The sequence below is a fragment of the Cryptomeria japonica genome, chromosome 5 (genome assembly GCF_030272615.1).
Source record: "Cryptomeria japonica chromosome 5, Sugi_1.0, whole genome shotgun sequence".
Lineage (NCBI taxonomy): Eukaryota > Viridiplantae > Streptophyta > Pinopsida > Cupressales > Cupressaceae > Cryptomeria > Cryptomeria japonica.
The window spans coordinates 659,351,404-659,376,318 of NC_081409.1; positions in this window are offsets into that span (position 1 = coordinate 659,351,404).

Sequence of the window (24,915 nt, forward strand, 5' to 3'; positions counted from 1 at the left end):
GCATTTCTCACATTACCAAGTCATGCTATTGAGCTAAGGTATGGAACCTGTGAGGAAGTAAAGGAAAAGGTAAAGATGAGCATTGTAGTACCCAAAGCTACAAGAAAGGCAACAAAAATGATAAAGGCATTGTCAGAGAAATTCGGAGAAGACTCTTCCTCTACACCTGTCAAAGGCACCATTGCCATTACCAAAGAGGAATCTGAAGACCAAGAGGCAACAATAACACTAAGCACTAAATTGCCTAAGGGTAAAGTGTTGAAGAGAAAGAAACAGGACACATCAAAGGCCTCGCCGACTCCATCTCCAAAGCGACCTAACACAAGAGCATCTACAGCCTCACCGAGTAAGAAAACAAAAAGTGTTACTGCTCCCAAGGTAATAAAGACCTACAAGAAATCTACTCAGAGACTCATTTTGGCAAAAGAGTCTAGTGATACCGAATCAGAGGATGCAAGCAAATTCTAGATTGTCAAAAGCAAGAAGGTAAATGTACATAGTGTTGAAAACTTCTGTGCTAATCTGAAAGAATATGGAGGATTTGGTTCATTCAGATATGTAAAGTATGAAACCAAAAATAATGATGAGAAGAGACAAATTGAAGAAGCTGTCATCTGCACACTTCTAAAATTCCGGTTAGCTCCATTGGAACTAGCAAAGTCACTTCCAAATGAAATTTACTTGCATATTGATAATAGGTGGAAGTATGCAATGGCCTCGGAGAAATAGATCAGAGAGAGAAGTCTGGTTCATCTATTTCCTGACATGTCAGTAGCTGAAATAAAAGAACATCTGACAACCTACAACTCAAAGTTTCTTGTCAAACAGAGAGCCTTAAAATTGATGAATGGGCTGTACATTGAAGTTGAAAATGAGACAAAAGCAAAGTGGCAGGAAATCTTTAAAATCAAGGATGCCAGTGAGCAAGCTACAATTGAAATTGTTGATGTCACCGAGCAAGACCCTACTGACACCATACAAATAGATGGAGATGTCATGGATACAGAGGCACCGGAACAGGAAATGATAGAAGGCAATGCATATGCAAAACTTGTATCTAGTGAATCAGTCTTGGAACAAGTTCAGCCTTATCCACCAGTCAAGCAACCTGTCTCAACCAAAATCCCTCATGACACGGATCAAGGCACTAAAGGTCTCAAGTCTACAATAGGAGAAGGTACTACTGAAGAACAGATATCTCAGGCACCTTCTAGCACTAAGAATGTTGCAACTGAGACACCGAGTATCAAGACACTGAAGGACACTATAGAGGCTAAAGAAACCGATCAAAGTGTTGCCTCTACTGAGCAACCTACCGAGGGTCATCAAGCCTCACAAGCCATTGTCTTAGTTCCATCGGTGAAAGGTAAAGAAAAGAAGTTGAAAAAGCATAGTTTTAAAGTTGATTTGTCAAAACCAATTATGTTGCCCAATGTTGATATATCAAAATTAAAGGGGCAAGCACTCATTGATTTTGGTGAACTATGCAAAGCAAAGGCCGAACAAGAGAAGCAAATGGATATTCAAAAGAAAAATAATGTACTTCAGAAGGTGAAAGTAATAGATATGCTACCTGAAGCTACAATATCCACTGATGTAGTCATCCACATTCAACTGGATGAACTCCTAACAAAAATAGAGACATCTGGAGTAGATGCATCAGAGTATTTGAGCAAACTAAAAGACAAAGAGCTCACTGCAAAAATGATAGAATAGGTACATAAAGCTATAGCTATTGGCAAAGTTAAACTTGTCAAATTTATTGCTGAGTTGACTCCTCAACTCAAGCACATTCTTTATTTATTTTAGAAACTCTGCACATTCTCTTTATTCATTAAAGACATTAAAAATAAAATAGAGGGAATTGAGAAAGAGATCACCGATCTCTCAAATAAGTTGACTACAGAGCCAAATTCAGTTTAGAATTTTTATACCAAGCTACAACAACTCATGGCTCAACAATTGGACTTAAGAAATGAAGAACACAAGATCAGGATGGATATAATGAGACTACAGACATTATTCCTTCTTCATCTTTCATCCATCCAAGAACAGATCAACCGAGCCACCTCCCTATCTACTACATAAGAGGGAAGCACTCTAGATGGCTTAATATCATTACTGGCTGATATTCAAGCACATAATTCTTTAATGGACAGTGTAAAGAATGCACTCTCTATCACTCTCACCGAAGCCCAAACCAAGTAGAAATCCATTTTTGATCAGTTACCACCCCCGAATGGTAATTAAGTTTTGATGTTTGTCAAAAAGGGGGAGTAATATAGTATTGGGGGAGTGATATAGTATTCAAAGTATCAAACAAAAGGAGTATAGTATACAGGGGGAGTATACTGAGCAGAGAAAGTAAAGTATCCAAGAGCAGTGAACCGAGCAGTGAACAAGACAGTAAGCAAAGATCAAGAGCAGCACACGAAACATTAATCACCGAACATGCAAAATCAGAGTTTTGTATAGTATATCGATAAGGGGAGTATATCTGGATATATTATTTTATTGACTATTGTACATACTGTCAGTATAGTCAAATTTTGCAAGTATATAGATTTTGAGTTATAACTTTGAAAATAGTTTTTTGTCAAACATCTCAACTAATGTCAAAAGGGGAGATTGTTACTACTTATCAAGTTGCCATTAGTTTCATGTCAAAGTTATACTATATACTCTAGTCGGTTACTACTACCGAAATATTCAGTCGGTATGCACAGTCTAGTCAGTTACAGAAGAAAGTAGTCTCAGAGCGTAGTTTACACCAAGCTGTCGATCGAGTATCATTCCATGTCTACCGAGGAACAAAGATGACACACCGAGTTAAATGTGTTACCAGATTCATTGAACCTGGACATACATATGAAAATGTGTTACAAGATCGAGGAACATCTAACCGTTATTACATTGGAAATTGCACTTAAAGATTGTGTATGATTTTGAGGTCATCTAACCAATGAAATATCTTGCATGGTTATTCATTCGATAAATCATATTTGTAAGATCAAAGCAATGAATGGATCACCGACATAAGAGATCTATTTATACAACATGAGTTAAGAATTAACCAGGTGTGTGCATGAGTGTAAGAAGACTGTTACAGAGACATAGAGGTCACCAAGAAGGTTTTTAGAGAACAGTTAGAGAGCAGAGTAAACAGAAGGGTTTACCAAGTTACTATATGGGTTACCGAGGTATGCTATAAGCAAAGTAATCATATTCTGAGCACATAGAATCTGCTATAACATTCTAGATGTAAAGTTGCAGATATTTGTAATGATTTTACTGTAATATTTTGAAGTTGTAAGAGAAACCTTTAACAGGGTAAAAGACTCTAATCAGGTCTATAAATTGTAAAGCCTCTAACCAAGTGCAACATTTAGATTAAGTGTTGTAAAATCCTTTAGCAAGGTAGATCTAACAAATCTTGTTACTCCTAACAGGGTAAGCTATCAGAAATAGCTAAACATGTAGCTCTAACTGAGCAATCTTTATTATTGCAGTAGTGAAGTTGTGGGTGCCATCCCCGCCGTAGTTTTTCTCTCTAACCAAGAGTTTCTGCGTAACCAAAATATATGTGTTATGGAGTAAATCATGTATGATTGTTATCTATTTGTTTTAGCTTTATATTATGTTACTGCACTATTCGGTTTATGCATAATAGTAAATTTATTATTGAAGAAAAGTTTTGAAGTACTGATTCACTCCTCCCATCTCAGTACATTAGCTTTCCATATTGGGCCTAACATTTTGATGATTAAGTCAGTTTGATTTGATTGATTGATTTCTCTTGAAAAATAGGAGAAACTTGATGTTCTCCAGTGTCAGGAGAAATTACCGGCCATACGTCATTTAGTTCCAGAGTTGTCCCAGACTGAGATTTAGACATATAGATGCCTGTGGTTTACGCCATTTATTATTTATGCCTGGGATTACACATAATAGAGGATTGTTGACTGCTTAAGTTGAGAGATGGCACAGTGAGCATAACACTTTCCACCTATCGACGGGTGAGATTAGTGTTACTCTTGAGGATGTCTACAGGATTCTGCACATCCTGGTGATTGGTGAGCTAGTGCAGTATGATTATCAGGATCGAGTTGGTACAGAGACTTACAGAGTCATATTTGCTGATGAGAGCATCGGTAGAGGAGATATCTGATGGGTAGATATGGTGATGTACTACGAGACTCTTCCTGTTATTCTAGCTGGTTTGATTGGAGGATTCATATGTCCTGATAGGCGATTGCAAGGTTTTCCTGTTGGATGGGGTAAGGTCAGCATGATGCAGCATCAGACACAATATGCTTGGGGTGTTTGCATGTTGGCACATTTATATCATGATCTACACCAGGTTGTGTATGATGAGAGTGCTATTTTATCAACAAGATGCACTTTATTACAGATCTGGTGTTGGGAGCACATTGCTATTACACGACCTATCCATCATAGAGTTTGTGGAGAGAGGCATCCATATGTTTATTTTTATGTAGGTATCATTACTCAGCATAAGCTGGGTAAGATAGAGTATTGGCGTTGGGTGCTTGATTCTTTAGATAGCATTACTTGGAGACCATATGTTGATTGTGAGCCATGGATGGATGATGTACATACATTACCACTTATTATGATATCTTATTGGTTGGACACCTTTCATTATTGAGTGACAGTTGATTGGTCAGATTTTGAGATAGTTTGGTATCATTCAGCCTATGCCTACTGGTGTGACGATATATGCACGGCGATACAGGGATAGGTGAGATTGGGGACCATCTTTGTCATTTGAGATTGCTCATGTAGAGTTTATTACTACTCCGAGAGTGGCATACGATATGAGATTACACATTCTGGATCCTGGGGTTACTGCAGAGTATGCTCAGTATATATTAGCTCATCCATTTCCTCGGATTACAGATCTAGAAAATCCTCCTCCTAGCTCAGGAGATGATGATGATGATTTAGATGATCTTGTTATCAGGAGACGAAGACGTAGATGAGAGCTTAGAGCTGCTCATGAGGCTGGGAGAGGTGGAGATGATGGTGGGGATAGAGGTGGTGGTGGTGGAGCTGGATGGAGAGGATGTCGATTGAGAGTCCGTGGAGGACCATTTGGACTGGCTGGCAGGATTGAGAGACCTCATCCTATGGGTGGGAGAGATGGTGGCCAGATTGGGAGGGATACTGGCAGGGTAGGGATAAGATCACCTAGAGGATTGCCATTGAGAGGAGGTAGAGTGACTAGATTGGATGGGGGTTGTGGGAGAGGTATTGATTTTGGATAGATTCAGCCATATCCTAGAGTTATTGTAGCTCATGGTGGTGATGAGGAGGATCTTGAGGATCATATCCCCCTGATTAGACGACGGGTTTGGAGAGTTACTCGGACTGAGGTTCCAGTAGTTGGATAGGTTGGTGGTGAGGGGATTGGGATTCATGCACCACAGCAGGATCTACCAGAGCAGGTTGCACCAGTGCAAGATATGCCAGATGTAGTTATACCAAAGCATGATGTGCCAAGGCATGATACTATTGATAGTCTGAGAGCACATATTGATCAGGTTTGAGCACAGATACAAACTCTTATGACTGAGAGAGACACAACTGTTAGGAGATAGCAGGATACTCAGGGTCTTATTGATCATATTTAGCAGGTTGGATCAGGTACTCTCTTAGCGGACACTGTTAGAGCATTATTTTGGGTCGGGAAGGACACATCCTACTAGCGATGATGATATGAGGAGGCAGTTGCAAAGAGCCAGAGAGCAGGTAGTTATCAAACCACCGTGTTGATGGACACTAGCAGTGGTAGGGTCATGGGACCTCCTCAGAGGAGTGGTGAGCATGGTAGACAAGCATCTGGGGGATCTTCTCGCCCACAGCCATAGAGATAGAGAGATTCAGGTGGTAGTGGTACAGGACAACCTTGACTTGATTTAGAGCATTTGTATTGTTTATTTGATATCATTATATACTTGGAATTTTATTTTTTTATGGTGATCTATATGTAGACATGGATTCGATATGATGATGCTTCTTATTATGCATGTTACTTTATATGATGATCTATATGCTTATATGCTTTGATTTTATGTATGCAAATGAGTAGATGAATAATGATATGATGATAATAACTTACATGATGTAATGATAAATGTTTTTGCTTCGATTTTGATGATTTTGGATGCAAATGAAAATGATTACTTTAACTTAAATGATGCAAATACAAATGATCTATATGAAAATGCAAATGAATGATTGCTTAATGCTTATGATGATGTACATACAAATGATTTATATGAAATGTTTCTTTTGAAATTTTATGCATGCAACTAAATGATAAAATGGAATAATGATGATATACTCTATTTGATGATTTATACGGATTTGTACATGAATGATTGATTTGTTTTGTATTTATATGTTATGCTTATAATGATTATGAATCTAAGTGAAAAAGATGCAACTAAATGATCTTTATAAAATTATAATGATGATACTTTACATGGTTAATGAAATGCACTTAATTGAATGCAATTAATGCAATGATAAAATGCAACTAAAATGAAATGGATAATGATTAAAATGAATGCACCTACAATGATTAAATGCAAATTGTTTTTGTTTGTCCAAGTATACTCAATCTTTATTTATGACCGTTGATCTGTTAATGAAATGATATGCTTATAATGCAATGAATAAATGAATGCTTATAATGCAACGAATAATGAGCTAATGAAATGATCTAACTAAAATTTATATTGCCATTCTTCATATGCTATCTTGTAACAGTGCTTGATTTCATCATTGAGCTTTAAAATGTTGCAAGAAAAATACAAGCAACTTGACATAATGATTCAAGATGACCTGAGTATTCCTTAAATGGATTTTGATATAGCAAGTTAATACAAGCAACTTGATATAATGGATCAAGTTGACCTGAGTATTGCTTGTAGAACAGAAAAGGATTATCTCTTTTCATGCATGACTTGGAATGTCCTCCATGATGTTTTGCCGATCATATCCTGAGACAAGTTCATACCATAGTAAGAGATAAACCACAGACAACAATCAAAGAATATAATTATGCCCCATCATAGCTTCTCTAGTCATGGACATCCTTGAGTCACATAGAGTACATGATAAAATCAAGATATAAACACTGAATCTTGTATGTCATTCACATGTTCTAATGGTCATTAACTGATATAATCATTTTAATGAATGATCTTGGATAATCTCATATTAGTTGCTGATTGATTCTTCGGTTTCTGAGTTTCATGATTCAGTTGTTGATGAAATGCCTTGATTTTCGTTTCTTTGTTGCTCGTTATCTATTTCAAAATCCTAGGTGTTTTTGTATTTTCTAAATTTTTCGAATGTTTTTGGATTTCCAAAGATTCAAAAGATCGCCTTAGCAAAAGGAATTTGGATTTTTCCCCTAGCGGAAACAAAAATTTATTATGGATGTATGAATTGGTCAAGATCCAAACCATAGAGGGATACAAATGCAGATTGATAGATGCTGATAAAATCTAAGATAGTGACTACAACAAGTATGTCAAAGATTGATAACTGTTGGTAAGCTGCATATTTCTTGCTAAATAGTTCAGAGAAATGGATAAGCTAGGATATATGGAAGTGATAGATGTGGTAGGATGAAGCAGATAGGTGCATAAAGCGATCTCTTAGATATAGGAACTCACTTTTTAGATAGTGTCTATTTACCAGGTTTTCACCATCTAAATTTATTGCATTTTTGTTAGATTTTATATGCTTTTTATTGATTTTTTTAGGACTTTATATCTCAAGCATAGAATTTCTTGAGATGGATAGAATTGATAGGTTCATCAAACCAATCACCTTCTAGGGTAGATAATTTGTATGCTCTTGATCCATATGTTGCTACTATGACAAAAGGTCCTAGCCAATTTGGTTCAAATTTGCCCTTCTTTTCCCGATCTTGCTGATTTTTTGGATTTTCCCTTAGAACTATGTCTCCAATCTGGAAAATGCACAGCTTGAATTTGTGGTTATATCTTCTTGCCATTCTTTATTGATATACTTTTAAATGATCTATTGCACTTTGGTGACGTTCCTGAATCAGTTCTAGTTCTTGGAGTCGAGAGACTCTTTGTTCTTCTTCTGGTATAAGACCATGCAAGGATACTCGTAGAGAAGGTATCTCTACTTCTATAGGTAATATAGCTTCTGATCCATAGACAAAACAATATGGAGTTGCCCTTTTTGGAGTGCGGACACTAGTTCGATATGCCCAAAGAGAAGGATTTAGCTGAATGTGCCAGTCTTTTCTAGCTTCATTGACTGTTTTCTTCAAGATTTTTAAAATAGTTTTGTTTGATGCCTCATCTTGACCATTACCTTGTGGATAATATGGAGTATAGAACCTATGTTGGATATGAATTTTTTCACATAACTCTTTTACATCTTTATTTTTGAATGGTCTTCCATTATCAGTGATAATGTTTATAGGAACTCCATAGCGACAAATTATATAATTTAGAATAAATGATGATATTTGTTTTCCTGTCACTATTGTTAAAGGTACTGCTTCAATCCGCTTAGTAAAATATTCAATAGCAACCAAAATAAACTTATGTCCATTAGAAGATGAGGGATTGATCTTTCCTACCAAATCCAGGCCCCACTGTGAAAATGGCCATGATCCTATCATAGGATATAACTCTTGTGCTAGTGCATGAATTTGACATTGTTTACACTTTCTAGCATAGGTGAATGAATCTCTTTCCATAGTAGGCCAAAAGTAACCCATATGAATAAGTTTCTTAGCCAATGTTAAACCACTTGAGTGTGTATCACAAATATCCGCATGAATGTCATTAAGAACTCTCTCGGATTCATCTTTTTCAAGACATCTCAATAATGTACCATCTAGACCATGCCTATATAGGATATCAACAATAATGGTATAGTGAGAGGAATGATGGATAAATTTTCTTCGTTGATTACGAGATAATTCCAAAGGAAGGATATGATCTTTCAAATATTGGTAGGTTTGACCGTATAGGGATTGACTGGTTCCTGATATATGGCAAATTCGATAGGTATGTTGGGATTGAATGGTAGGGGTTAAGATATCTTCCACAAGAAATTTTTAACGTTGTTGATTCTCTTTATTTTTCAAGAGAGATGCTATTGTAGCCATTGCATCTGCTACTTTATTCTCATTTATGGGAATCTGGGTGAATGTGATTTCTTTAAAATGTCCTTGAAATTCCTCCACTAGCTGTTTGTATGGCATAAGCTTATCATCCTTTGTTTGATATTCATCATTAATTTGATAAATGACAAGTGAATCACCATAGACATGTAGTTCTTTAACATTCCATTCAATGGCCATTTTGAGCCCTATAACCAATGCTTCATACTCTGTAGTATTATTGGTGCATGGAAATCGCAGTCTATATGATTTCGGAATTGTATGTCCTTAAGGTGTGATAAAAAAGATTCCTGCACTTGATCCATATTGAGTATAAGAGCCATCAAAGTATAATTCCCAAAAGTTTGTACTTACTGTCAAGATATCTGCATCAGGAAATTCAATGTGCAAAGGCATGTTATTTTGTAAAGGTGCATCGGCTAATTGATCATCAATGACTTGTCCCTTGATGGCTTTTTGATCAACATATTCTATGTCAAATTCACTTAGTATCATAACCCATTTGGATAGTCTCCCCGTTAATGTTGACTTGCTCAACAAATATTTGAGAGGATCTATCTTTGCTATTAGTTTTATAGAATGAATCATATAATGTCATAGCTTCTGAGTTGCAAATACAACTGCTAGACATATCTTTTCAATTGATGAATAATTTAACTCATATCCAACAAGTGTTCTGCTGATATAATAAACTTCACTTTCCTTTCCTTCATCATCATGCTGAGCTAGGAGAGTGCCTAATGATACACTTGTTGCTGAGACATAGAGTAACAAGGGTTTCCCTTTGGTTGGTGATATCAGTACTGGGGGACTCATAAGATATTCTTTTATTTGTAAAAAAGCTTCTTCACATTTTAGATCCCATTTGAATGGAACATTTTTATGTAGAAGATGGGTAAATGGAAGACATCTATCAGCCAATTGGGACACAAATCTCCGGATTGATTGCAACCTTCCTTGTAAAGATCACAATTGACTTATGTTCTTAGGTGACTCCATCTCCATGATAGCTTTAACTTTCCCAGGATCAACTTCAATGCCACGAGCTGATATAATGTACCCAAGGAGCTTTCCAGAGGTTACCCCGAATGCACATTTCTTTGGATTTAATCTCAATTGATATCTTTCCAGCCTGTCAAAAATCTTGCTTAGAATGTTCAAATGTTCTTTTCTTGTGTGAGATTTTGCATGTATGTCATCGACATAATCTTCCATGAATGTATGCATCATGTCATGAAAAATTATCGTCATAGCCCTTTGATATGTTGCTCTTGCATTCTTAAGCCCAAATGGCATAACATTCTAGTAGTATGTTCCCCATGCACAGGTGAAAGATGTCTTCTCTTGATCTTCGAGTGCAATTCTTATTTGATTATATCTTGAGAAGCCATCCATTAATGAAATTATCTCATGCCTTGCTGACAAGCCTACTATGATATCAATGTTTGGTAGTGGGAAATCATCTTTTGGACATGCTTTATTCAGATCTCTGAAATCTATGCAGATTCTTATACTCTTATCTAGTTTTGATACTGGTACAATAATTGAAACCCATTCTGGATAAGCAACTGGTCTTATGAATCCCACTTCCAATAGTTTATTGAGCTCAATTTTTACACGGAGAGCAATATGTGGGTTCATCTTTCTTAGCTTCTTCTTAATAGGTTTTTCTTTTAAATCCATATTAAGATGATGCATGATAAGATCTGGGTTAAGCCCTGACATATCTGCATAAGACCAAGCAAAATTTATTTGTCGTTGCTTAAAGAATTCCATGTATTCTTTCCTCTCTTTTTCTAATAATGAGGCAGCAAAATGAAGTATTTTAGGATCCTTTGATGTATCAATGTTTACTTCTTCTGTTGGTTCTATCAGGATAGTAGATCTTTCTTGAAAATATGTAGGAAAAATGTCAAACTTTCCATCTTCTGACGCCTCAAGGAGGTTTTCATCATCAGATATGCCCTTTATTTTCTCTTTTGATTGATCTAATGTTGCCATGAAATGGTTTTCAACAATAGGTCTCTTTCCTTGTTTTATTTCACTTTTGCAACTAAAAAGTTTGGCATTCTCCTGACTATGAAAAACATTGCCTGATTCTATAGTGGAAGATATCTTAGGTGGGATGGGTTCAATAGCGTTAAGGTACACAGCTAAGTCATGATCATTGGAAAAGACATTTAGTTCGGGGTTGTCTAAATTATCCCAATCAATTAGTTCAGGATGAAGAAGGGGTAAATCATAATCACTGTCATCATTAGGTGTTTCAATATTCATGACATAATGATCATAATTTAGCATAGAATAGGTATTATCATAGATTAGATGTTTTTGAGGATTGTCTTTATCAAGCGTTTATGAATTAGTCTTCACAAGATTAATATTAGCATTTTGTAGTTCACACTCAAGTGGTTCTTCAATTGACGTTTGTCCCTCAAATGAATGGATTATATCAACACACACGTCTTTGGTACTGCAATTTTCTTCTTGATTGACTTCATTTGCATTTTGGAGTTGATAGACTTGTGTACATGATAAAGAGGATTCTTATAATAGATTTTGTCTCCTTTCAAACTCAGCTTCTTCTGGACTAATAGTTAATCCAACTTGACTATCTCTTATTTCTTCTATGGTTCTTGCATATCTGATCCTTGTTTGCACTTCTTGTGGCATTGTGTCGCTATTTTTGTCATTCTCTTTTCTTTTTGCATACGCCTCTTTTCTCTGAATTCTGAGTTTCTCTTGTCTTCTTTCTAATTTTATCTTTTGTTCTATAATAGACAAGTCTTCTTTTGTGATAGCTGCTTGATCTTCATTGTGTTCTTTGCTTGATGTAGTGGATAAGATATCTGGACTCCATTCATATTCATTGGAATCTATTTCTGAATCCTCATCTAAGATTACTCCACTATACCATACTGGAATGTCATGTGGTGCAAAAAGTTCCTTGATTTCTGTCATTTCTATTTTTACTGCCTCTGGAATATCTTGTTCAGATTTTGCCTTTGTTTGTATTTTCAGAACTTGTTGACAAGATTTTTCTTTACCTTTGATAGTAGTCTCTTCTTCTTTCTTTTCATGATCTTCTTGTTTCTTTTGCTTATTGGCTATTGTTTTGGCCACTTGATGTAGCTTTTCTTGCCAATTGTCTCCTTTAGAAACTGATTTCTTTCTCCATTTTTACTGTTGAGTATTGTGTTGCTTTGGATTAGACTTCAGGTATCCCAAACCGGATTTATCTTTTGTGGATTGTGAGTGTGGACAAATAGGTTCTGAAATACCTTGATGTTGCTTACCAATTGGTCCTTTTCCTTCATATCCCATCTTTTGCATGATTTCATATCCTTTCCATATTGTTTTATGGGAATATTGACTTCTGTTGCTATTGCTATAGTTTTATCTTCATCTTTGTATAACCAACCAAGAATGTCTTTGTCTTCATTTTCCTCTTTAAGGGTTCCAGCACTAACAAAGGTTCCTTTAAACATATGTTTTGATTTGCTTGATGTCTGTGACTGAATATCTGCAGGTTTTCCATATGACTTAGGGGAGAGTGGAAAATTATTCAAAGAATACTTTCCCATTCATCATTTAACTTGAGCTTTTCTTCAAAATTTTCCCATAACTTTGCTTGAACTTCTTTAGTAGGATATACTAATTCTTTGTTATGTGGAACTCTTGTATCTTGTGTTGGCTTCAAATTGTTGGAATATTGACTAGAATCTGCAATTATAGTGATCTCTTGCCCTTCATGAGGAAATTTCACACATTGATGATATGTAGAAGGAACTGCTTGTTTCTTGTGAATCTAGGGTCTTCCCAAAAGAATGTTGTAGGAGAGATTCAAGTCTAAAACTTGACACAATGTATCCTTTACCACATGTCCTATCTTTATTGGTAGCACAACAATTCCTTTAGAAGAACGTTCTGCTTCATCGTAAGCCTTGATGGTTATTTTCTTTTTCGGGTCCACTGCATTCTCTGAATATCCCAAAGCTTTTATCAAACTTAATGCACAAATATTTAAGCTAGCTCCTCCATCTATGAGTACATGTTTGACACGAGTTTTATTAATGGAGACTTCAACATACAAAGGAGCATTGTGAGGATGTTGTAAAGATGCGTCATCATTTTTAGAAAATGATAAGCAATTAGGGGCTATAAGGTGTCCTACCATGTTTTGGAACTAATCTATATCCAAATATTTTGAAACCATTGTTTCCACTAAAGCTTTCTCCAAAATTTCCTTATGCATAGGTGAAATCTTGAGAAGTTCTAGAATTGATATTTGAGTAGGTATTCGTTGTAATTGCTCTACTAAATTCTATTGTTGTGATGTGGATGTTGAGTCTTTTGCTATACCTGGAAAGGTAACCTTTGCTTTGCTTCTTGTGACAACGTTGATTGGTTCTGAAGATTGATTTTTGTTAATAATGATCACATTTACTACATCATCGTATGTATAAGTGTAATTTACTTTGGTTTTTCCTTTGTCATTTTCCAATTGGGATGATTCACCTTTATCATAGTTTGAAAGTGGAGTTTTAAAAGCCAAGTGTGATTCATTCGTCTTATGGCTATCCACCATGATGGTTCCATTATCAATTAGATCTTGGATAATGTGTTTCAATCTTTGGCAATCATTTGTTAGGTGTCCTTTATTCCGATGATAATTGCAAAAATGATTGTCATTCCACCAATTTGGCTTGACTGGTGGTTCATAAATTCTTGCTTCGGGTAAAACAATCAATTTATTAGCAAGCAAAGTTTTCAGAGCTGATTCTAAAGAATCTCCAATATTTGTGAATTTTCTCTGAGGATTAGAGAAAAAGGATTTGGCTTTATTGTTTTCTAGATTGTTGTTGCTTGGGATTTGACTTGATAGATTGAAAATTGGTTCTTGTCGTTTCGCAGTATTGTTATCATCATTTCCTTCATTGCTGGCATTCCTATTCTTTGACTAGAACTTGGGTTTGTCATTGTTGTTGTTTTTGTTGTTATTGTTGTATGAATTATTGTAAAGTTTTAGTTCTCCTTTCTTTACCATTGTGTTCTCTATTTTTAGACCATTTTCGATCATTTTGGCAAAAGAGGGAGGACATTGCATGCTTAGTCGATAACTCATTTCACTGATAAGATTATCAATGAATATGTCCATTTTTTCTTGATCAGGTACATCTCAGGGATACCTATTAAACATGTGTTTCCATCTTTGTAAAAAGATCATAAAGGATTCTCCATTCTTTTGTTTAACATTGCGAAGATCTAGCATTGTTATTTCATTCCTTATATTGTAGGAATATTGTGAAATAAACCTATTCACAAGTTCCTCAAAGGATTTGATTCCGGATGGTAATCTTGAAAACCACTCCATTGATTGTCCATTTAAACTCCTAGGAAAAAGATGCATAAGGTAAGTTTCCTCGTGAGCAAATTCCATGCTCATAGTACAAAACTCCCTAATGTGATCTTGAGGATCAGATTTTCTATCGTATTTGTCATAATTAGGGTTCTTGCAATGTTGCGGAAATGGCATCATATTCAAATTTTTATGAAAAGGATATGGACATATATCTTGTAATGAATATTTCTTGGAGCTTGTCCCATTTTGCATGTCTTGTATTTGTTGTTGTAGAGCTTGTATTTGTTGAGTAAGGTTTGATAAGGGATTATCTGCATAGTCTCTCCTTGTTTCGTCATGAGTCTTTTTGTCACTACGCTCTTTTCTTTTATCATCCCTTTCTTTCCTTGTTTCTTCGTTGTTCATATCTTTGTTATTTTGCTCATCTATGTTTTGGGTGTTACTTGTCTTCGCGTCTTGTTTTAAGCTTTCTATGTTAAAGTCTTGTGGTAGTTTAGCTCCAGATTTTGCCAACATCAAGAAATATTTTTCTTTTTGTTTTGCCAACAATTTTTCCATTAGCCTATCAAATTTGAAATCTTGTTCAAGGTCTCTAATGGTGCTATTGACTACTTCTTCGTCAACAACGGTAAATCCAAAAGTGGTATCATCTTCCTCCATTTGTTGTTGTTTTCTAAGCTATTCGTGTTGGGCTCTAGTCCAAACCGACATGTGATTATTTCAAAGTTGTCAAAAGTTCCCAAGGATAAGGTCAATAGGTGATTATTGGTTTAGGAAGATATGTTTTATTAATCTTACCACTATTGTTTGTTCGTTGGGATAAAGCGTCTCTTTGTTGAAAAACACATCTTTGTAGAGTTTCACCGTCAAATTCTGTATCGCAGCCACGTAAGTAGTGACAAAAATGGTGTAGGAATGTCCTATGTTTCAGAAAGATCTTGTGATTGATATACAAGAATCTTATTCTCTTTTGAGTAGCTTTCTAACTGGGTTTTCTTTTCTTAAGGTGATACTTAAAAGTCATATAAGCATTTGACAATTTACAAGTTTGATTGATTCCAAAGTTGGTACAATTTTGGTTTTGATGTAACCTAAGTTCAAAATAGGAAAGATATATCCAAGATTAGGAATCTAGTATAGATTGATCAAGCTTCGTGATACAGGATTTGATTATCCTAATGAGAGACTTGACAAGGATGTTGCTTTTTTTGCACTTAAGATGTTTGAATCAATAGCTTGTTGAATGTTGATGTTTATAGAACCTTTTGGGAATAACCTATAGGATTAGCAACCTAGTTGTTTGAGCTATTTTGAAAATACATGATGGTTTAGAGACAAACCTACTTCAAGAATTATTTTGATATTTTGATGTTTTGATACTTTGATTTTGAGTTGGTGTTTCAAGTGTTGGAATGCTTTTTGTTTTATCCTTTTGATCACACTTTTCAGAAATTTGCTGATTTTTTATCTCTTGTAGATGATAATTTTCTTCAATTTTTGACCATTTGGAACATGTTACAGACATAGAAGACACAATTTTTAATAAATGAAAAGCATAAGCAAGTACAAATCCCTATGGCAGGCTGAGACAATAGTTGTTGAATCTCACATGGAGTTTCCCCCGAGGCTACGCTATTCAAAGCGAATATTTAGATGCTTGACCCCATTGGCTACACCCTCAACACTCACTTCTTCAGGGCAGCCAAGCACCAGTTTCTATGAAATCTCCCCATGACAAAATTTATATCTCTACTAGGAACCGTATGTATGTGAGCCGCTTCAGAGGTTCGACCTCCTGCGCCAACAACTAGAAGACTTTTGGCAACTAGTACAAATAGTTTTTAGTAAAGGCTTCTGGTCATGTGGCCATACATGCGACACTTTCAACTTTGTAAATATAGAAGGTTCCCAACCTATAGAGGCTATGCTCCATAGGGTTTATGGGGAAACATAGTGTCGGTATGAACTTATCAGCACATGTTGTTTGAACTTTTGTGACAAACACGATTTATTTATACTGGATTGGAAGGACTCGGTGTTAGCCCATTTCCACTTTAGGTTGTTTCCCTCTCACTGGCCCCCTCAAGGTAGCTCGGGAAGGTAGGCCCTCTAAAGGATTTAATTGCTTGAAAGTAAAGAAAGTGTAAAAGAGTGGGTTTGGCTTTTTTTGATCACCCAATTAAGGGGAGAGCATATACCTACCACTTTCGAGACACGAAATACAAGTGTTCTTTTTAACTTTCCATAGCAATGTGATCTATCCTCTACTTGGAGATGTTGCTCCAACAAACATGGTGTCTATTTTAGCCCCATATAGCAAATGATTTTCTAAACTAGGAATTGGAAATCCTGGTTAACAAAATGAAAATCATTGCAAAAGTAACTTGTTTCGTAAGAATAGACAAGTTGATTGTTCTTTTTAAATTGCAAAATATAAGATTGATTGTGCTTTTTACCTTTGCAAGAAAATAAAAGATTGTTGTTCTTTTTAGAGCCCAAAATTTGAGGTGTGAATCCCAACTTTGCAAGAAAGTAAATGTTTGATTTGTTGTTCTTTTTACCTTGCCAATGTGATTATTTTTAGAGCCCAAAAACAAGTGAGGTACTTTTTAGAAAACCAAATTTGAAAAATGAAGTTCTTTTTACCCAAAAGGAAATATGAATTCTTTTTAACCAATTTTGAAAAAGCTAGAAAAGAAATCACTAAATCCTAAGTTAACTCCTCCAAATCTGCAAGAAACTATTAGAAACCTGCAATAAAAAAAGAAGTTAGTGAAAATACAAAACCTTAGGTGGGCTTCCACAAGCCTAATTTTTTTTTATGCATAAGCTATCTGTCAAAAGCGCTAACCTGTGTTACAAAATCGCTAACCTGCGATGCAAAAGCGCTACCCTATGATGCAAAAGCGTTGATTTTCAGACAAAAGTGCTAACCTACATGACATATGCGCTAACCTATGATGCAAAAGCGCTGATTTTCAGACAAAAGCGCTAACCTACATAACATATGCGCTAACCTATGATGCAAAAGCACTAATTTTCAGACAAAAGCACTAACCTACATGACATATGCGCTAACCAATGATGCAAAAGCGCTAACCTATGATACAAAAACGCTGTTAAAATTCACACATGCATGAATCTGCATTACAAAATATGTTAATTTTATTTTTGCAAGATTTTTAAAGATATATGCAAGGTCCAGCCCCACGGTGGGCGCCAAAATGTGTGAGCTTGAATTTCATCCTTAGAATGCTATCTGTAATAAGTTAGTTTCACAAAATAAAATGGAAATGCATACAGGAAATCCAAAATCCACCAATGAAACTACATGAAATATATATTTAAATAAAACATTATTTTACCTTCATGGCTTATGTCTCATTGTGTCCTAACTCCACTGTTCCTGGTTGCAGATGGTGTGCTCTCAGACAATGCACTGTTGGCTTCCAAGATGGCATATGAAGAATGGACTGATAACTTGTAGTTAACTGATAGTATGATATGCAAAGCTACATGATTATGCTAAAATGATATTTGCTATTTGCTTCAAAAACTCACGGATGCATAAGATTGGCTTGAAGATTATTTTGAAGACTCTCTTCCTCTTAACTGAAGATCTTGATTTTATAGACTTTGAGAGGATTAGATGATGTGGCTTAAATCAATGGTCATGATCAGATCTACAGATTTGAATGGCTATGAGAAAAGGTGAAGGTTGAGAGAAAGGGGGAAGGAAAAGACAAGTGTTACTCATCTCACCTTGACTGGGTTGCTGACTGAGGGAATCTAGGGATGGTTGGAGGAAATTTAGGCATAGTAGGACAAGTGGACTCAAGTCCTTCCCAAGATGTAGGGGGTGTTGGAGAGAATATAGGAAATGGTTATGAAATGTGTGTACGTACACAATTTCATTAATTTTGGAGGTTGAAGATAAATCATGAATTGATATTTAAGGAATATTAATTTCTTTAGCCACATGTTTGATGAATTGGCAAAGGGAAGATGAAGTGGAGATGGAAGAATGAGTTGGAAAATAGATTAAATAATTTAAGAATTATTTAATATTTTAGACTATAGGATAGGAGAATAATATTAAATATTGGATATTTAATTGCTTGGAGAAGATAATTAAATATTAGATATTTAATTAACTTGGTTAGAGGAATAATTAAATATTAGATATTTAATTAATTAGAGGAATACGATAATTAAATATTAGATAATAAATTAATTTGGAAGAATAGGATAATGAATTAATTAATAGAAAGATATGAAAATGAATTAAATTAATTAATCTTTTTGAATTAACTATTTAATAGAAGAATAAATATTAAATAAATATAAAATACTTATTTAATTGCTCATAGCCAATTTTTAGGTGTATACACCAAGCATTCTTCATCAAGTGGGCCCCACTACTCAAAGGTAGTCTTTTTGCATTTCATAGCATATTTCTTTTGAATCTCAATCTCTTTATGTCTGCTATTTGACTTAGGAGAGGGTGAGAGTTGACCCACATAGAGTTCATTTTGAAGTTTTTATTCTCCACAACCATTGTTATTTATCTTGACCTTGATCTCGGGTTGGGAGGAGGTGGATGCTACGTTAGATGGATCAGATGTGGGTAGGCTAAAAAATCAAGTACAATGGTTAGCTATACAAATCACATAAATACTAAAAAATATTCAAATATGCTTACACAAAACTATTATACCTAAATTCTTTGTCTTCTTCCTCCAATTGAGCCTTTGGTGAAGTGAAGCCTCTCCTCCCCTTGATTGGATTGGCTCTTTTGATAGATTGTGAATTTCTCTCCACTACACAACAAAATGGATTGGATGGATAGGCTAGTGTGATAGAGGGATTTGGCTAAGTGTGGGATGATTTGGGCATAATGAGGGTGCAATAGATGAATTTTAGACTCAAATTATTGGCATAAGATTACTTGGATGATGTATATGAATGTGAGGAGATGAGACTCCAATTTATAGATTGGAGGTGGTCCAAAAGAAGGGCCAAGATTGATTTGAAATGGAGGGTTGAGATTGAAAGGAGGGAGAGGATTGAGAGGACAAGGTGTGGGGTTCAAGAGATTTTCCATAAAGTCACTTCTTGTCTCCACATCCTACAAGGTATACGGGGAAGGAAAAATGAATATAAAATTCATTGGAGAAAGAAGAGAGGAATTAAAACTTCCAAAATAAGGGATGTGTGGGAAGAATAAATGGAGAATAAAATTAAAAATTCCTTAGGAAGAGAGGGGATGAGGATGTGCAAAGGATTTGACATGACCAAAGTTGGTGCATTTAAGGTTTTGGAAGGTGAGAGGGACAAACCATTTATGGCAAATGGTTGACTTATTCCTATTCATGGTGATTAGGAATGTGCAAGTGATTAGAAATGATGATTTGGTGAATTAATGGGGGATTAGAGTGGAAGTGGAAAAGTTAAGAGGATGTGATATGAGGAGAGATAATGAGTGGAGGAATTAAAAATTAGAGGAAAATGATAAGTAGGATTAGAAGGGAATTAATTAGGTTAAGTGAGGATTAAGAGAAGTGTTTTGTAAGAATCACTTGATTGAGTTAATTAATTAAAATTAATTAACTAAGTGAGATTTAGAAGAACTAAAATGATTTTAGAAGAAAGGGGGAATACTCAATTTTAATAAATTGATTATAAGGTTGCAATGATAAAATAAATTAAATAAGATTTAATTAATTTTAAGAGGAATAGAAATCAACACAATTAATTAAATTAATTATGTGGAAAGACTTAAATTAATAAAATATTTCACTTAAATAATTTTCTGTCATGGATACCACCCATGTTAACCTAAATAATTATGTTAAACTAGAAAAAAAGTCATATATCTTAATTAAAAGTTCTACTAGTCATGAGTTGACAATGCACATATCTCCACATGGTATAGGTTAAAGGTACAACATATATACTTTATTCCTTCTTGGGATGTAACTATAGCATAAGAAATGTTTTTTCATTTTTTTCTTTATACTTTGGAACAAATGTACATATTATTATGAGAACCATGGTCTATTCTCGTATTATGACATCCACCATGATTCAAAGTTCAAGACATACAATTGAATTAGATTCTATCCCTAAATGATTTTGACATATCAATTCTTTATTTTCATAACAATTTCATAAAAAAATTATCGTTAATATACACTTCCTCATCATATTATAAATCACTTACTATAATGTCAAAGATGCTAGTTTCTATATAATCCAATTATTTTTATTTGAAAACAATTCTTAAATATGCTTTAGATTGAAGCTTCTTGCACTTTCTCACTGAAAAATATTGTTTTGATGGATATTGGTGGGCTAGGAAGAGGGTCATCATACAATTTAAACAAAGCTCTATTATCTCATGATAATGCTTATTTATTTTCTTATGAATAGGTGTCTAGATGGTCATTTATAAAATAATATTACTTATATTTAAAAAAAATTGGTGAAAAATATCACACCCCTAGAGTATGCATGGGGATTTAATATGGGGCTGCGGCTAAACTGGCTCCGAAAAGTCACAATTTTTGCATAACTTGAAGGTTAGTTGAAAATTACAGATCTTGGTTCTACTCGGAAGGTTAGTTGAAAATTACAGCTCTTGGTTATGCTCGACAAAACTAGCAGTGTCTTTCATTTTTTGGAAAAAGTGTATAACACAAAAGTTAGTGAGCCGTTTTGGAACCATATTAACCGCACCCATAATTTGAAGCATAAAAACATAGAAACAAATACAAGATCACTAGACAACCACAACAATATCAATGAAAGAGAAGGAATACCAAAATCACTCAATTTGCCTCCATACATTTATAAGATCCCAACTTATAGTACTTATGTTAAGCTTACAAACGTATTGCCATCAATTGACAATCTTTACACACCAATCATTTTTTTAAGCTCAAAAAAAATCTTCTGATAGATATTGCTAGGCTAGAAAGAAAACTATCACATGTGTAAATTGCAACAAAACTTCATTACCCCAATTAGATATGGTCATCAATAGACTCTGTTTCCAACCAATCAATTTTTCCTTGCTTAGCTAGCATGAGAAAAACAATTTGCCAACCCATATCCATCCCATCTACAATTTTGTACTGAAATGCTATCATACCTACAATCAGGGAGTACCACCACAAAATGTCAGCAACAAAAACACAAGCAAATCAACACGTAAGCTCTATGACTAGCAATTGCACCTTGGTGTACAATGGGTACATTGAAGAGTTGTGGAAGGTCATTCAAGGAATTTTTTTGGTCTTTTATATGCATAAGTCTATGTAGTAGATGAGGTCAATTGGCAGACCATTTAACAAATAATATTGTTTTGTACAACAAAGGTCTCAACTATGCATCCATTAACAACAGGGTCATGTTAGGTGTGTGTGTGTGTGTGTGTGTGTGTGAGAGAGAGAGAGAGAGAGAGAGAGAGAGATGGACAAAAAGAGATTAAGATAGAAATATGGGGAAATAAAAGGGAGAGGGAAAGATATATGAGAAGAGAAAGATATATGATAAAATATGCAAGGGTAATTTATGGGAGGGTCATCAAACTATGCCAAATGTGTGACATAGTGCGGGTGTGAATACTGGTACTAAATTGTATGCAAGTTGCAATCATTATGAATGTAGAACACAGATTTGAGAATACGTTTCATGTTGGAGACATGTTCTAAGAGTACTTGGGTAAAGAGAACCAACCATAGTCTTCATAGAAGGTAGAAATTCTATCTAGTATGGTTTATTTTAGATCATTGAGTAGATATGAAAGCATTTTTTTGGTTGGGATTTTTCAAATATTTGAATATATTTTAGTGATAAATAAGTAGCTTGTTGTGGGGAAAATTCAATTAGCAACAAGTTTATAAATTTTGGTGTTACTTTCAAATATCTTGAGATAAAATATTGTTGATTAAATCAAGCTCTACTAGTTGAGATTAATTAGATAGACTATATTAGTTTATAACGTATGTTGCATGTAATGAATAAACACAAATTCGAGCACTGAATTTGTGGCATTTGAAATTGATTGAAAATTGCAATAGAAAAAACTAAAATAACAAAGCTAACACTTTTACCATTTTCTCCTTTGCATTAAGAACATTTTGTTCTCTAGAGATATTTTAGAAACTCTGGTTTTATATAATAAGTTATGGATTGAGGGAACAAAAAACCCAACTTCTGAACCTTCATATGAAATATTTGAGCTATGTTGTAGATTTATTTAACTATTTCTATTGATCATCTTCTTATATGTAATTGTCATTTAAATGTTATTGATTCTTATTCCGGATTTTTAAGAATCTATGCCTGATTTATGCTTTGGTTGGTGGTGATAGTGTAAATGAAAGTATAATTGGAGCTACATCAATTTAGTTGATTAAATCTTGGAAACATTTAGTTATATAACACAATTGATAGTCACAAATTGTGTTCATATTATCTGTTTGTCTGAGCAGAGGCTTATCAAGTTTGGTGTACCCAAGGAAATTGTGGAGCAACACCAAGCTGGATTGGTAGCATATTCGAAAGCTCTCATTTTGGCACAGGTAGGGAGGACACTGGCAAAGGTTGTTGAAATTTGGCTTTACACCTGCCAATTGCATTTGCTTGAAAGTTTCTAACCAGATCCTTTTTGTGCATATCCTGCAACATTGCAATCCATTAGACCATATATATTAGAATACCATCATATTTGTCTATGCTTTGATGGATGTCCATACCCGGTTTTCAAAGCTTCCATTTTGACATAGGTAGGGAGGATGCTGGCAAAGGTTATGGAATTTGTCTTTACACCTACCATTTGCATTTTCTTGAGAGTTTCTAAAGCCTTTCGACGAATCCATTATGTGCATATCGTGCAATCATTGCATTCCACGAGACAACATTTCTTTCAGGCATTTTATTAAGCAGTTCACGTGCCTTGTCGATGCTTCCACATTTTGCATACGTCTACCATAACATTTGTAAGTACAAAAAATCCCTTTCCATTAAGCATTGGTGGATGTTCATACCCTGTTCCAAAGCTCCCATTTTGGTACATACAAGGAGTATGCTGGCAAAAGTTGTGTAATTTGTTTGTAAAGATCCATGCTTGATGATTGTCCGATACAAGGCTTGAGCCCAATCCTGCAAGAGTTGAAAAAGTGTATAACACAAAGGTTAATGAGCCGTTTTGGAACCATATTAACTGCGTCCATAATTTGAAGCATAAAAACATAGAAACAAATACAAGATCACTAGACAACCACAACAATATCAATGAAAGAGAAGGAATTCCAAAATCACTCAAATTACCTCCATACATTTATAAGATCCCAACTTATAGTACTTATGTTAAGCTTACAAAAGTATTGCCATCAATTGACATTCTTTACATACCAGTCGTTTTTTAAGCTCAGAAAAAGTCTTCTGATAGATATTGCTAGGCTAGACAGAAAACTATCACGTGTAAATTGCAACAAAACTTCATTACCCCAATTAGATATGGCCATCAATAGACGCTGTTTCCAACCAATCAATTTTTTCTTGCTTAGCTAACGTGAGAAAAACAATTTGCCAACCCATAACCATCCCATCTACAATTTTGTACTGAAATGCTATCATACCTATAATCAGGGAGTACCACCACAAAATGTCAGCAACAAAAACACAAGCAAATCAACACGTAAGCTCTATGGAGACCACTCTATCATATCGAACTAGAGTGGAAGTCTCTATCTTGAGCCATTCAATTCTAAGTTGTCAGAATTGTTAAAACTGTCGATCTGGTCATCGGACCTCCACATAATAAAACAAATCCAATCTATCACTTCGACGTCCCCTCTTCTACCCAATCCAAGTGTTTCAAATCCTCAAACTCCTCCATAACTCCATAAACTCCTTCATAATCAATACAAAAATACTAAAAATCCCATCACAACCTGTGGACTTATTAAAAAAATTCAGATATTTTGTTGCGATAGCGATTTAGCTCAAGTTTTCTCTAATTTTGCGTGTTGGTTTGCACCCAACACGGAACAAAATGGCGTCTGCTGCTTTGGATCTTTCTCACTACTCAGTGCTCACCAGATCGTCTGGTGCCGACGGCTTACGTGTTGTCCATTTATTTTTTGTTTGCATTGCCCGATTTTCAAAGCTGCCATTTTTTCAGCTGCACGGATTCAAAAGCTAGAATTCAGGAGTTAGGTTTACAATGGCCACTAGTATGATTGTTCGATCGCCTGCGTCATAATCTATAACAACCAGAACAGCTATAAAGCGATTGGAGGTCGGCTTTAAAAATGTTGTTTGTTTTGTTTTTAACAGT